The 13,764-nt window shown below is 40.7% G+C and overlaps 1 protein-coding gene across 2 annotated transcripts in view; it reads left to right on the top strand.

Moving 5' to 3' along the window:
• Nucleotides 1-13,764, top strand: part of GRIA3 (glutamate ionotropic receptor AMPA type subunit 3) — a 361,210-nt gene that overhangs the window by 241,481 nt on the left and 105,965 nt on the right. The window lies entirely within an intron of this gene.

The following is a 13,764-nucleotide window of genomic DNA, read 5'->3' as shown; positions in this document are numbered from 1 at the left end:
TGAGGGAATATAATATGAACAAGAATAATGATTTAAAGACAAAAATCAGAGGAGGAGAGCCAGACCTCTGCCCTAATACAACCCTGCCTACCATTTGTCCTTTTTCTCCCAAATTGCTCATATCATCACATACCTATTGAAGGTTTGGTGGTCAGCTTTGCTGAATTAGTGGGGTTTTTTTTAGGTTTTAGGGATATTCAGGCTTCAATTTTCAAAATGGCATGAACTATGCTTTTCCACAACTACAACAGAATATACCAATATGTGAAAGAAAACAAAACATGTTTTAAAGCAATAGAACAGAGGCAGAAGGAAGACTAAGAGGCAGACAATTTTTGCTCCACAGCAAACAACTCTATCCTAACTTCCTTCATTATACTGTTGTACTTCACTCTTTTATTTTATTAGTTTGCCTATTTTATGTGCTTGGTGGTCATTCCTTTTATGTTAGTCTTTTTATAGAGGATTGAGAGATATTTGGCATTTACATCTAAATCTGAGTTTGGTGTGCTGACACTTCAAAAAGAGAAATCTAGCAATTTTAATTTTTACAATATTGGGGGCTGTCAGTGGCCACTTGAACTGTGGAATTTAGCAGTATTTGATACAAAAATAAAATTCTTTTTCAAGATATCATAAATAGAAGGATTATGAAGAGTTAACAAACTCCCTCCTGTTAGCAGAAACAACTTTTCTTCTATCCCCCTTTCTACTCTTCACCTCTTCCCTCTCTTCCTCTTCTACTTCCTTTAATGTTTCTTGGTCAGCTTTGCTGCATTAGTGTTTTTTTCAGAGTTTGGGGGAGAATCCAGTCTTGATTATCTCAATCTTGAGGCCTCTGGTTTGCTGCATCTAAATGCTGGGCACCAGGACAACATTTAAGCCATAAAATCTGATTATATTACAAACAAGCAAAATGTTCACAAATGGACCAGAGGGAAAAGTAGGACTAGAAACCAGCCAACTCTTGCCCTTTAGCAACAAGTCTCTCCTTTCATCGTTCTAAATACATGTTACCTCATTTCTTTTTTCTACTACAATTCTGCTCTCTCCATTTTGTTCATAAGGCTATGTTAGTGCTTTCTGCCCATATAGACAGATAAGCCTTTATGGCAGTCAGTAGGAGCTAGTGATGTGTAGGTCTTGCCTTCCACAAGAACAGTCTGAGGTGATCTTCCCCTGGCTTGATTTGTGCTGCTATGAACACATTTTTTTAATTTCTTTATTGATTAAGGTATCACATATTTGACCTCATCTCCCCATTCCCATCCCACACCCCTCCCCACACACGCCCCCACACCCCTGTTGTCCTTAACCACTGGTTAGGCTCATATGCTTGCACACAAGTCCTTTGGTTGATCTCTCCCCTTTACCCCCACCCTCCCCTACCCTCCCTCTGAGGCCCGACAGTCTGATCCATGCCTCCTTGTTTCTGGGTCTGTTCTTGTTCATCAGTCTATGTTGTTCATTATTTCCCCTAGATAAGTGAGATCATGTGCTATTAGAAATACACTTATAAGAACCGAAAATGAGACAAGCAATAATGGTTATGGTGACAGGCAAATGAATCAGTCTGTAGTGAGTTTCTTTCTGGGCCAACAGTTCTTTTGAGACCCAATTTCAATGTCCAACAGTTCCTTATGTGTACATGTCAGCACTGACATTACAGTTCTGGATGGTGGACAAATGGTGGTAATGCAGGTCCGACTCTCTCTGGTTTGGTCCTGGGCAACCTGCAGTGATGCACAGCTGCTAACTGCTAGTATGGGAAGGCCACATCAGCGTCTTCCATTTCTGGACTGCTTCTCTTCTGTCTTCATGGCTGGAGTAGTCCTGTCGATTCCTCTCTGTTGCTGGAATCCACATGGTCTAGGAGTTGTTTTCTGAAAATATACAAACATATTCTCGACCAAAAGTTAATAGAGAAATATTTTCTATAAATTTGACTTGGGATTCTATTTCATTTTTTGCCCAAATGATTTTCCTCTGGCTTGTTTTGACACCTTGTGTGTTTTTCATGGGTGTCTTACTTTTAGCCTTACAATTAATTTTCTAAAGTATTAATTTTCTAGATGTAATTTACTTACAGGATATTTTTCCTTACATGATATTCCTCTACTATCCCCTCCTTTTTGATTTAAATGTTAGGAGGCTTTTGAAAATTTTATAATGTAGTCTTGATGGCTTTTAAATTTTAATTTTTCACTATAATATTACTGTTTTAGGTTCATTATATGGTGCACAATTTTATCATTAGATGAAGTAATAATAAAAATTTTAGTTAACACTTTAGGAACACCTTTTTGTCCAGTACAATTAATTTTTCTAGAATATCCGCTTGTTTCAACTAGCCAATTTAAGTTTGCCTGAAAACTTGACTACTATTTTACTGTCAAATTTATTACTCTAACAATAATCTTATTTTACCCTGTAAATATTGGTGGAAGGGATTATTTGCCTTCTTGAGTAGGTCCTGAGCATTCCTGGTGGTAGGCTGGATTTAGATATCATAAACCCACTTCCCCACACCATGGGTACAAGACAACTCAAACAATTCTTGTTGGAGTGAGAGGGCAGCTGCTGTCAGCCAAGTCTCTGTCGGTCACCTGGGTCTTGATCTGAGCTGGGCATGGGAAGCACAAAGCAGCCATGGGGGCAGGAGACCTCCCTCAGAAGAGGCTAGGATTCAGGCCCCTGCAATGTTGGGGGGGTGAGGATCTGTGCCCCACCTCTGTTGATCCCCAAATTCTCTCCTGTTGGCCCCTCTGCGACTGTGCCTGTCTTAGGTTGTTCCTTCCTTGAGAAATCTTACCCGTCTCTGGCTAACCAGCCATCCTCTGGGACCAAGCAGGGTGACGTGAGGTTCAGTTTTGTCTCCTTGGTAGCCTATACCCCCGTGGCCTCCATGCCCAGCACCTGCCTTGGGAATCCCCTCGCCTGCTGGCGGGGCCCCAGCACTGATCACATATCTTGTGGAACCCGGGTTTCTTCTCCAGGGAGGGCTCAGTTCACCCCATTGGGTGAGATACAGATCCATGGCACACGTCATCACGAGACTTCAACCTCGACATGAACAGAGAGCTCATGCAGCAGCTGTGAGCAATTGAATTGTGAGAAGAGGGTCTCTCTTGACCTAAAGGGTAAGAGGGACCAATATAGAATGCTCAGGTGCCTTCCCAGGAGGCCCTCTACACAATGAGAAGGATTAAATCCTTACATGTCCTTTTTAAACTTCTGCCAGACATTCAAAGAATTAGTTTGTACGTTTGCTTGGGATAATTGTATATTATGCTGTAGTAATTCTAAAGTGTCAAGAGATGTGTTACGTTTGTCTTCAAGCACCAAACAGGTGATTTTTTTTTATCCCCAAGGGTGTGAGGAACCATTATAAGTACTGGGGGTGATCCAAATCTGGGAAAAATTTTAATGACATTGTAGAATAATATCATGTAAAGATATTCTTTGTTCTAGTCCATGGCAATTCCCTTTCAAACTGGCTGTTCATTTCTTTTTATATAGACAAGGTCTTAGTTACATTTTCTGCACCTCTACCGGGGGCACATGGTGATAGTAGTGACACCCTTTCTTTGGTGTCCACATAAGCCAGAAACCTCTCTTTAATTGTACACACAAAGGGGCATTGTTTTGATTTTGTGTCATACAAAAGGGAAGCTGGTTGGAGACCCCTGTGTATTTATACTTTCTTGCCCCACCCATGGACTTCCTGGATGATCAAGGTGTTTGGTATTATTGGTAACTACATTAGTCAGGGGATCAGCCCACGTAAGGGGTCTTACCCATGAAGGATCAGGAGCATAAGTCCAAAATACTTCCCCTCTTGTCCCAGGTAAAATTACCGTACATCTGATGATTGCTAGCGTGGCTAGAAAGACGTTCTCAGGCATTCTTGGGTTTCTGGTTACCTCACAATTTCTTCCCTGAGGTTTGATGTTCTGATTGATGTTTCTCTATTTCTGGATCTATTTTTCCCCCCATCAGTTTATGTTGTTCATTATATTCCACAAATGAGTGAGATCATGTGATATTTATCTTTCTCTGCCTGGCTTATTTCACTAAGCATAATGTTCTCCATCTCCATCCATATTGTTGCAAATGGTAAGAGCTCCTTCTTTTATACCGCAGCGTAGTATTCCATTGTGTAGATGTACAACAGTTTTTTAATCCACTCATCTGCTGATGGGCACTTAGGCTGTTTCCAAATATTAGCTATAGTGAATTGTGCTGCTATGAACATAGGGGTGCATATATCCTTTCTGATTGATGTTTCCAGTTTCTTGGGAAATATTCCTGGAAATGGGATCACTGGGTCAAATGGGAGTTCTATTTTTAGTTTTTTAAGGAAACTCCATACTGTTCTCCACAGTGGCTGCACCAGTCTGCATTCCCACCAGCAGTGCACGAGGGTTCCATTTTCTCCACATCCTCGCCAGCACTTGTCATTTGTTGACTTGTTGATAATGGCCATTCTAACAGGTGTGAGATGGTACCGCATTGTTGTTTTGATTTGCATCTCTCTAATGATTAGTGATTTAGAGCAGGTTTTCATATGTCTCTTGGCCTTCCTTCTGTCTTCTTTCGAAAAGTGTCTATTTAGATCAGTTGCCCATTTTTTGATTGGGTTGTTTATCTTCTTTTTGTTAAGCTGCATGAGTTCCCTATAAATGTTGGAGATTAAACCCTTATCGTTGACATCATTGGCAAATATGTCCTCCCATGTAGTGGGCTTTCTTGTTGTTTTATTGATGGTTTCCATTGCTGTGCAAAAGCTTTTTATTTTGATGTAGTCCCATTTGTTTATTTTCTCTTTAGCTTCCATTGCCCTAGGAGCAGTATCAGCGAAGAAGTTCTTTTGCATATGTCAGAGATTTTTCTGCCAGTACATTCCTCTAGTATTTTTATGGTTTCCTGTCTTATGTTTAAGTACTTGATTCATTTTGAGTTTATTTTTGTGTATGGTGTAAGTTGGTGGTCTAGTTTCATTTTTTTGCATGTATCTGTCCAATTTTCCCAACACCATTTGTTGAAGAGACTGTCTTGACTCCATGGTATGTTCATGCCTCCTTTGTCAAATATTAATTGAGCATAGTGGTTTGGGTCGATTTCTGGGTTCTCTATTCTATTCCATTGATCTATATGTCTGTTCTAGTGCCAATACCAGGCAGTTTTGAGAACAGTGGCTTTGTAATACAGCTTGAAATCTGGTATGGAGCTCCCACCTACTTTGTTCTTCTTTTTCAGGATTGCTGTGGCTATTCGGGGTCTTTTTTTATTCCAGATGAATTTTTGGAAAGTTTGTTCTAGGTCTGTGAAGTATGGCATTGGTATTTTAATGGGAAGTGCATTAAAATTATAGATTGCTTTGGGTAGTATGGACATTTTGATGATGTTGATTCTACCAATATATGAACATGGTATGTTCTTCCATCTGTTTATGTCTTCCTCCATCTATTTTTTCAGTGTTGTGTAGTTTTCTGCGTATAGGTCTTTTACCTCCTTAGTTAAGTTTATTCCTAGGTATCTTAATTTTTGTGGTGTGATGGTAAATGGGATTGCTTTTTTAGTCTCTCTTTCTGTAAGTTCATTATTGGTGTATAGAAATACCATAGATTTCTTAGCATTTATTTTGTATCCTGCTACTCTGCCGAATTCATTTATTAAGTCTAGTAATTTTTTGATGGAGTCTTTAGGGTTTTCTATGTACAATAACATGTCATCTGCAAATAAGGACAGTTTTATTTCTTCTTTTCCAATTTGGATGCCTTTTATTTCTTCTTCTTGTCTGATTGCAAAGGCTAGTATTTCCAACACTATGTTGAACAGGAGTGGTGAGAGTTGGCATCCCTGTCTTGTTCCTGTTCTTAGGGGAAATAGTTTTAGTTTTTTCCCATTGAGTATGATGTTGGCTGTGGGTTTGTCATATATGGCTTTTATTATGTTGAGGTATGATCCTTCTATTCCCAACTTGCTGAGAGTTTTTATCAAGAAAGGGTGTTGGATTTTGTCAAATGCTTTTTCTGCATCAATTGATATGACTATATGGTTTTTATCTCTCAATTTGTTTATGTGATGTATCATGTTTATTGATTTGTGGATATTGTACCATCCTTGCATCCCAGGGATAAATCCTACTTGGTCGTGGTGTATGATCTTTCTGATGTATTGCTGGATTCAATTTGTTAGAATTTTGTTGAGGATTTTGGCATCTATGTTGATGAGGGATATTGGCCTGTAATTCTCTTTCATTGTGTTATCTTTATCTGGTTTTGGTATTAGGGTGATGCTGGCTTCATAGAAGGAACTTGGAAGTGTTCCTTCTTCTTGAATTTTTTGGAATAGTCTGAGAAGGATAGGTTTTAGCTCTTCCTTGAATGTTTTATAAAACTCCCCTGTGAAGCCATCTGGCCCTGGGCTTTTGTCTGCTGGAAGCTTTTTGATGACTCCTTCAATTTCTTCCATAGTTATCAGCCTATTGAGATTTTTAGTATCTTCCTGAGTAAGTTTTGGAAGGTTGTGTTTTTCTAGGAATGTGTCCATTTCCTCCAGGTTGTCTAGTTTGTTGGAGTAGAGTTGTTCATATTATTTTTTGACAATCCTTTGTATTTCTGTGGGGTCTGTTGTTATTTCACCTCTTTCATTTCTCATTTTGTTTATTTGGGTCCTCTCTCTTTGCTTCTTGGTGAGCCTGGCTAGAGGTTCATCAATCTTGTTTATCCTTTCAAAGAACCAGCTCTTGGTTTTGTTGATCTTGTGTATTGTTTTTTGGTCTCTATGTCATTCATTTCTGCTCTGATCTTTATTATTTCCTTTCTTCTGCTCACTGTGGGCTTTTCTTGTTGCTCCCTTTCTAATTCTTTGAGCTGTTGAGTTAGATGATCTATTACCATTTTTTCTTGTTTTTTGAGGTAGGCCTGTAGAGCTATACACTTCCCTCTCAGGACTGCTTTCATTATGTCCCATAGGATTTGCAATGTTGTGTTTTTATTGTCATTAGTCTCCAGGGTCTTTTTAATTTCTTCTTTGATCTCATTGATAACCCAATCATTGTTTAGTAGCATGCTATTCAGTTTCCAAGTGTTTGAATTTTTTAGAATGTTTTTATTGTAGTTTATTTCTAATATTATGCCATTGTGGTCTGAGAAAATGCTTGATATGATTTCAATCTTTTTTAATTTTGGGAGACTTTGCTTGTTACCCAATATGTGGTCTATTTTTGAGAATGTCCCATTTGCACTTGAGAAGAACGTATATTTCATGGCTTTGGGGTGAAATACTCTGAAGATGTCAATTAGGTCCATCTGATCTAGTGTGTCATTTAGAATTGCTGTTTCTTTGCTGATTTTTTGTCCAGAGGATTTATCCATTGATGTCAGTGGTGTATTAAAGTCCCCTACTATGATTGTATTGATGTCGATCTCTCCCTTGATATCTTCCAGGAGATTTTTTATGTATTTGGGCACTCTTGCGTTGGGTGCATATACGTTTACCAGAGTTATATCTTCTTGCTGGATTGCTCCCTTTAGTATTATGTAGTGGCATTCCTTATCTCTTATTATGGCCTTTACTTTGAGATCTATTTTGTCTGATATAAGTATCGCAACCCCAGCTTTTTTCTCATTTCTATTTGCCTGAAAAATGTTTTTCCATCCCTTCACTCTCAGTCTGTGTGAATCTTTTGCTCTAAGGTGGGTCTCTTGTAGACAGCAAATATATGGGTCATGTTTTATTATCCATTCAGCTACCCTATGTCTTTTGATTGGTGCATTTAAACCATTTACGTTTACTGTTATTATTGATAAGTACCTGTTTGTTGACATATTTTTCCTTAGTGTTTGTGTTTCTTCTTGCCTTTCTCTTTCTTCTTTTTACAGCAGCCCTTTTAACATTTCTTGCATTGCTGGCTTGGTAGTGATGAACTCTCTTAGCCCTTTTTTGTCTGTGAAGCTTCTGATTTCACCTTCAATTTTGAATGATAGCCTTGCTGGGTATAATATTCTTGGATTCAGTCCCTTGTTTTGCATCACTTTGTATATTTCATTCCATTCCCTTCTGGCCTAGTGTGTTTCTGTTGAGAAATCAGTTGATATTCTGATAGGAGATCCCTTGTAGGTAACTTTCTGTTTCTCTCTGGCAGCCTTTAAGATTCTTGCTTTGTCGTTGGTGTTCATCAATTTAATTATGTGTCTTGGTGTCGGTCTTTTGGGGTTCAACTTGTTTGGGACTCTGTGTACTTCTTGGACTTGGATAGTTTTTTTCTTGCCAATATCAGGGAAGTTTTCTGTGATTATTTCTTCCAACAGGTTTTCTATTCCTTGCTTCTCTTCCTTTCATCCCTATTATTCGAAGGTTGTTTCATTTTGTCTTGTCCTGAAGCTACCTTAGGCTCTCCTCTTGCTTTTTAAGTCTTCTTTCGAGTTGCTGCTGTGTTTGTGTGTTTTTTTCTACCTTGTCTTCTAATTCGCTGATGGGGTCCTCAGCCTCTTCTACTCTACTCTTTAAGCCTTCCATCATGTTCTTTATTGCAGCTATGTCGTTCTTCATCTCCTCTTGGTTTCTTTTCATGTTGGTGACATTTTCATTCAGCTCCTTCTAGTTATCATTAAGTTGTGTATATCTGTCATCCATCCATTTAAACATCCTTATAACAAATACTCTGAATTCTTTCTCTGTTAAGCTGCTATCCTAAAGTTCATTTAACTCCCTTTCTGGTGATTCCTCTTTTTCCTCCCTTTGGGAATTTCCTTTTTTTCTCCCCATGTTTTCCTGTAATGTTTTAATTGTAGATCCGCTTGCTTTGCTACTCACGTTCTTTGGGGAATGGTTCTACTGGTGTAATCTCTCAGTTCTCCTGGGCTTGGTAATCTAGTGTAGCTCCCTACTTGAGATACTTGGGTTCTCTTGATGTAGGCCTGCGAGCTTGAGAGGCACAACTGTGGTGTCTAAAAGTCAGCAGCTATGGAGTGGAGTGTCCCAGTTTTTGCTGTCTTACACCCTTAGTTGAGATCGTGCGTGTCCAGTGGGGACTCACAGTGGCACCCAGGAACCATCTGTTGGGAGAGCTCCCAGTGACTCCCACTAGCACCCTGTTTGTAGATGGGCTCAGGGTGCCTGCCTGCTGTAAATTCGCTTCTGTGGAGGTGTGTTTGCAGGCGCAGAGCTCTGATGCACTCTGAGGGGCCCTGGCACTGAAGTTAAACAGCTAGGGTGTATGTGGGAAGTTATTCAGCAAAAAGGAGTTCAGAGTTTCTGCTGTGGGGCAGCGCGTCCTTGGCTGTACAGAATCACACCCAGCAGGGGCTCAAAGCAGCTCCCCAGAGGACTCTGTGGATATATGGGCTCAGGGCGCCTTCCCTTGCTGTGGCCGTGAGTTTGCCAGCCCTTGAGTGTGCGCGAACTGGTGGCGCACCCGCTGCACAAAGCTGACGCCCTCTGAGGGACCCTGGCACTGAAGTTGCACCACAGGGGTGTCCGTGGGCAGTTATTTAGGAAGAGTCAGTTCAGAGATTCTACTCTAGGGCCGCGTACCCTTGATTGTGCAGAATCACCTCCTCAGGGGCTCTCAGTGGTTCCCGAGCACTGCCTGGGTAGTGGAGTGCCTGGGTGCCTATGGGCTGGGGAAGCAGCGAATCCTGAGTTCTGGCACTGGGGAGGGGGAGGTTGTACTTACTGCTTTCAGCGGCGCACTTTTGGAGGTGGAGGTCTCAGGGTTCGCGCTTCTGCAGCTGGGGTGGCAGGTCTTCTACCAGAGTGGCTGTAGTGATCAGGTTTGCTTCTGAGACCAGACTGGGTGGTGGTAAGGTTAGGATTCTAGTCTCTAGTAGTTCCGTTCTTAAAGATGGCAGGGTCTCTGTGCCACTGGTGTCCTGCTATGAACACATTTCATCCCCCGAGAACAGCCAGGTTGATTCCAGTTTGCGGTGTGCCAGAACTCATTTCCGGGTATATTTGTCATAAAACATTGGTTGACAGAAAAACTTCTAGGTATTCAGTAGTATGCTTTATGAGTGGTAGAAAGATGAGTGCAGAGCATGCCTATGAAGATATTTCTAAATTACAATATGTTTGCTGGAGAAGACACCCAAGTGGGAATATGTGGGGCCTATGTGGTAGAGTGAAGCCTCCTGGGAGTAAGTGGAGGTGATTGGTAAGGTGAACTCGAGTTGGACCCTTCATTTTATTAACCCTACCAAGAGAAGGGCAGTGAAGGGAAACCTTTCTGGAAAGGAGTGGCATGGTGTGTAAACAGAAGTGCTGGTTCTTACACTATAAGGAAGACGTGAGATTTCTGGCATATTTTCTCTCCCTCCCTTTAACTAATTCTCCATTGTCATTTTAACATGCTCTATTAGGTAAACAGGGGTAAGATGTTTATCAAAGTGTGAGAGGCACAAGAAATAGTGCATCCTAGTACACGCTGTGGCGGTTGACTCTGGAGACCAGGATGGTGGCAGAGCATTCTCAGCCCCTTTCTTTCAAGGAAGGGAGCTCCACTTTTCCAGCCCAGGCTCTTAAGATGTGGGAGAGCACCAGAGAGTCCTCTCTTTACCCCCACTAGCAGGGAGGTGGGAAGTTGGTCAATGTTCTTTTACAATACTTGTTAATTGACAAATATGGTTTGGCACAGTAAATGAATTAAAGACCTTTGTTAAAGTTTTGTCCTTGGTTCTTTATTTGCATACTAGAGGCCTAGTGCATGAAAATTGGTGCACTGGGGTGGGGGACCCTCAGCCAGGCCTGCCCCCTCTCACAGTCCAGGAGCCCTCAGGGGATGTCCTACTAATGGCTTCCCTCTGCGGGAGGCGACCAGGTCAATCAGGGGAAGGCACCGCCCCCATCACCCCGCTGCTGCTGCCACTGCCGGCCACCACGGCTGCCTGCCCTCGGCCCTCTGCCACGGCTTTGTCCAGAAGACATCCCGGTCTATCTAGTCTAATTGACATATTACCCTTTTATTAGTATGGATATGTTTAGAGGGTAGGAGTGGGGAGTTGGGTAATAGGCTTAAGCCCCCACTGGAGCCTCGGGTAGGTTTCATACACAAGCAAGCCTCTCTACTGATTACAGTGCAGGGGGAGGAAATGGGAGAAAACACTGAGTCTTAGTTTATTTCATGAAGGAAGCCTTTGGAAGAAAACTCATCCTAACAAGTTAATATTAATTTTACAAACACTTTGTGATTATCTGAAAGGAGTTATGACACTCAGTGATGCAAAATATTTGGCTTTGTCCAGTCTCCATTGACTCATATCCCACTTGTAAAAGGAAGAAGAAGTGGGCTGTAAGTAATAACTGAAAAAGCTTTTTGCTAAAATGTTTTCTAAGACTACCTTGTTACCCATGTTAAAGAAATGTAAAATTAAAAGAAACGGAAGTAAGGGTGGTGACTAGAGAAGCACACAAGAGGGGGAGCTTCTGTATATTAGTTACATTCATGTGTTCAGTTTGTAAAAATTCATCAGGTTATATACTTAAAGATAGATACACTTTTCTAGCCCTAACCAGTTTGGCTCAGTGGATAGAGCGTCGGCCTGTGGACTGAAAGGTCCCAGGTTCAATTCTGGTCAAGGGCATGTACCTTGGTTGCGGGCACATCCCCAGTAGGAGGTGTGCAGGAGGCAGCTGATTGATGTTTCTCTCTCATCAATGTTTCTAACTTTCTATCCTTCTCCCTTCCTCTCTGTAAAAAAATCAATAAAATATATTTTTTAAAAAGATAGATACACTTTTCTATATGATTATTATACTTCAATAAAAACTTATAAAGCAAAAAAGAAAACGTTAGAGAACTAACAGGATTTTTTTTAGCAATATGGATATATGCAGTTATCAAAATTCATTGGGTAGTACATTTAAGACTTGGGGGGTAGAAGGGGATAGGAGCCGGCATGGCTCAGTGGTTGAGTATCAATCTCTGAACCAGGAGGTCACAGTTTGATTCCAGGTCAGGGCATATACCCAGGTTGCAGGCTTGATCCTCAGTCAGGGGTGTTGAGGAGACAGTCAATCAATGATTCATTTTCATCATTGATGTTTCTATCTCTCTCCCTCTCTCTTCCTCTCTGAAATCAATAAAAATATATTTTTTAAAATACAGGGGGCAAGTAATATCTCATTGTGGTTTTGATTTTCATTTCCCACAATGAGATATAATTCACACCTGTCAGACTTGCTATTATCAATAAACCTAACAAACAACAGTGTTGGTAATGATGTGGAGAAAAGAGAACCCTCATGCACTGTTGGTGGGATTGTATATTGGTGCAGCCACAATAGAAAACAGTGTGGAGGTTCCTCAGAAAATAGAACATATGACCCAGATATTCCACTTCTGAATATATGTCTGAAGAAATCCAAAACCCTAATTCAAAAAAAACATATGCATCTCTATATTCATTGCAGCATCATTTACAATAGCCAATATATGGAAGTAACCTAAGTGCCCATCAATAGATGAATGGATAAAGAAGATATGGTACATATGTGCAATGGAATATTACTCATTCATAACAAAAAGTGAAATATTGCCATTTACAACAACATGGGTGGACCTAGAGGACATTATGCAAAGTGAAATAAGTCATACAAAGAAAGATAAATACTATATTATTTCACTTACAGGTGGAATTTTAAAAACAAAATAAACAAACAAAAAAAACTCATAGCTACAGAAAACAAATTGATGGTCTCCAGATGAGGTTGTGGGTTGAGGGGATGGATGATAAAGGGGAAGGGATTAAGAAGCACAAGTTAGCAGTTACAAAATAGTCACAGGGATATAAAGTACAGCTTAGGGAATATAGTCAATAACAGTATAATAATTATGTATGGTGCTGGGTGGGTACTAGACTTATTGAGGGGATCACTGTGTAAGTCATATAAATGTTGAGTCACTATGTTGTACACCTGAAAGTAATATAATCCTATATAATAAAAGGCTAATATGCAAATTGACTGAACGGCAGAACGACCGGTCACTATGATGTGCACTGACCACCAGGGGGCAGATGCTCAATGCAGGAGCTGCCCCCTGGTGGTCAGTGCGCTCCCACAGGGAGAGCACCACTCAGCCAGAAGCCAGGCTCATGGCTAGTGAGCACAGTGGCAGTGGTGGGAGGTTCTCCTGCCTCCACAGCAGCGCTAAGGATGTCCGACTGACAGCTTAGGCCCACTCCCTGTGGGGAGTCAGACATCCTCTGAGGGCTCCCTGACTTCAAGAGGGTGCAGGCCGGGCTGAGGGACCCCCCCCCCAAGTGCATGAATTTTGTGCACCGGGCCTCTAGTATTGTATATAAACTGTAACTGAAAATTTAAAAAATATGTGCATTTTGTTGAATGTAATTTTTACTCAACAAAGTAAAAAGGAAGGAAGAAGTGTTAGGAAGGGAGAAGGGAAGGAAGGAAGGAAGGAAGGAAGGAAGGAAGGAAGGAAGGAAGGAAGGGGACTACAAACAAACATTGAATTCTAGTTAATGATCAGCATACAGAAGTCTTTTGCTGTGAAGTAAAGAAATGTCTACAACTTACTTTGAAATGCATCCAAAACATGAAATGGATTGATAAATAAATAGAAAATACTAATTGTAAAATATGAGTAGTAACTATATGGGTGTTCACTGTATTATTCTTTCAACTTTTCTGTATATTTGAAAATCTTATACTAAAATGTTGGGAAGGAAAATCTAAAGAAGGGAGGAAGAGTTCTCTTCATTTCTTTATGAATATAAATGTTGGCTTCAGCCCATTGAG

Source organism: Eptesicus fuscus, chromosome 1 (genome assembly GCF_027574615.1).
Source record: "Eptesicus fuscus isolate TK198812 chromosome 1, DD_ASM_mEF_20220401, whole genome shotgun sequence".
In the NCBI taxonomy this organism is placed as follows: Eukaryota; Metazoa; Chordata; class Mammalia; order Chiroptera; family Vespertilionidae; genus Eptesicus; species Eptesicus fuscus.
Note: the sequence above shows the minus strand (reverse complement) of the source record. Positions and strands in the feature narration are given on the sequence as shown.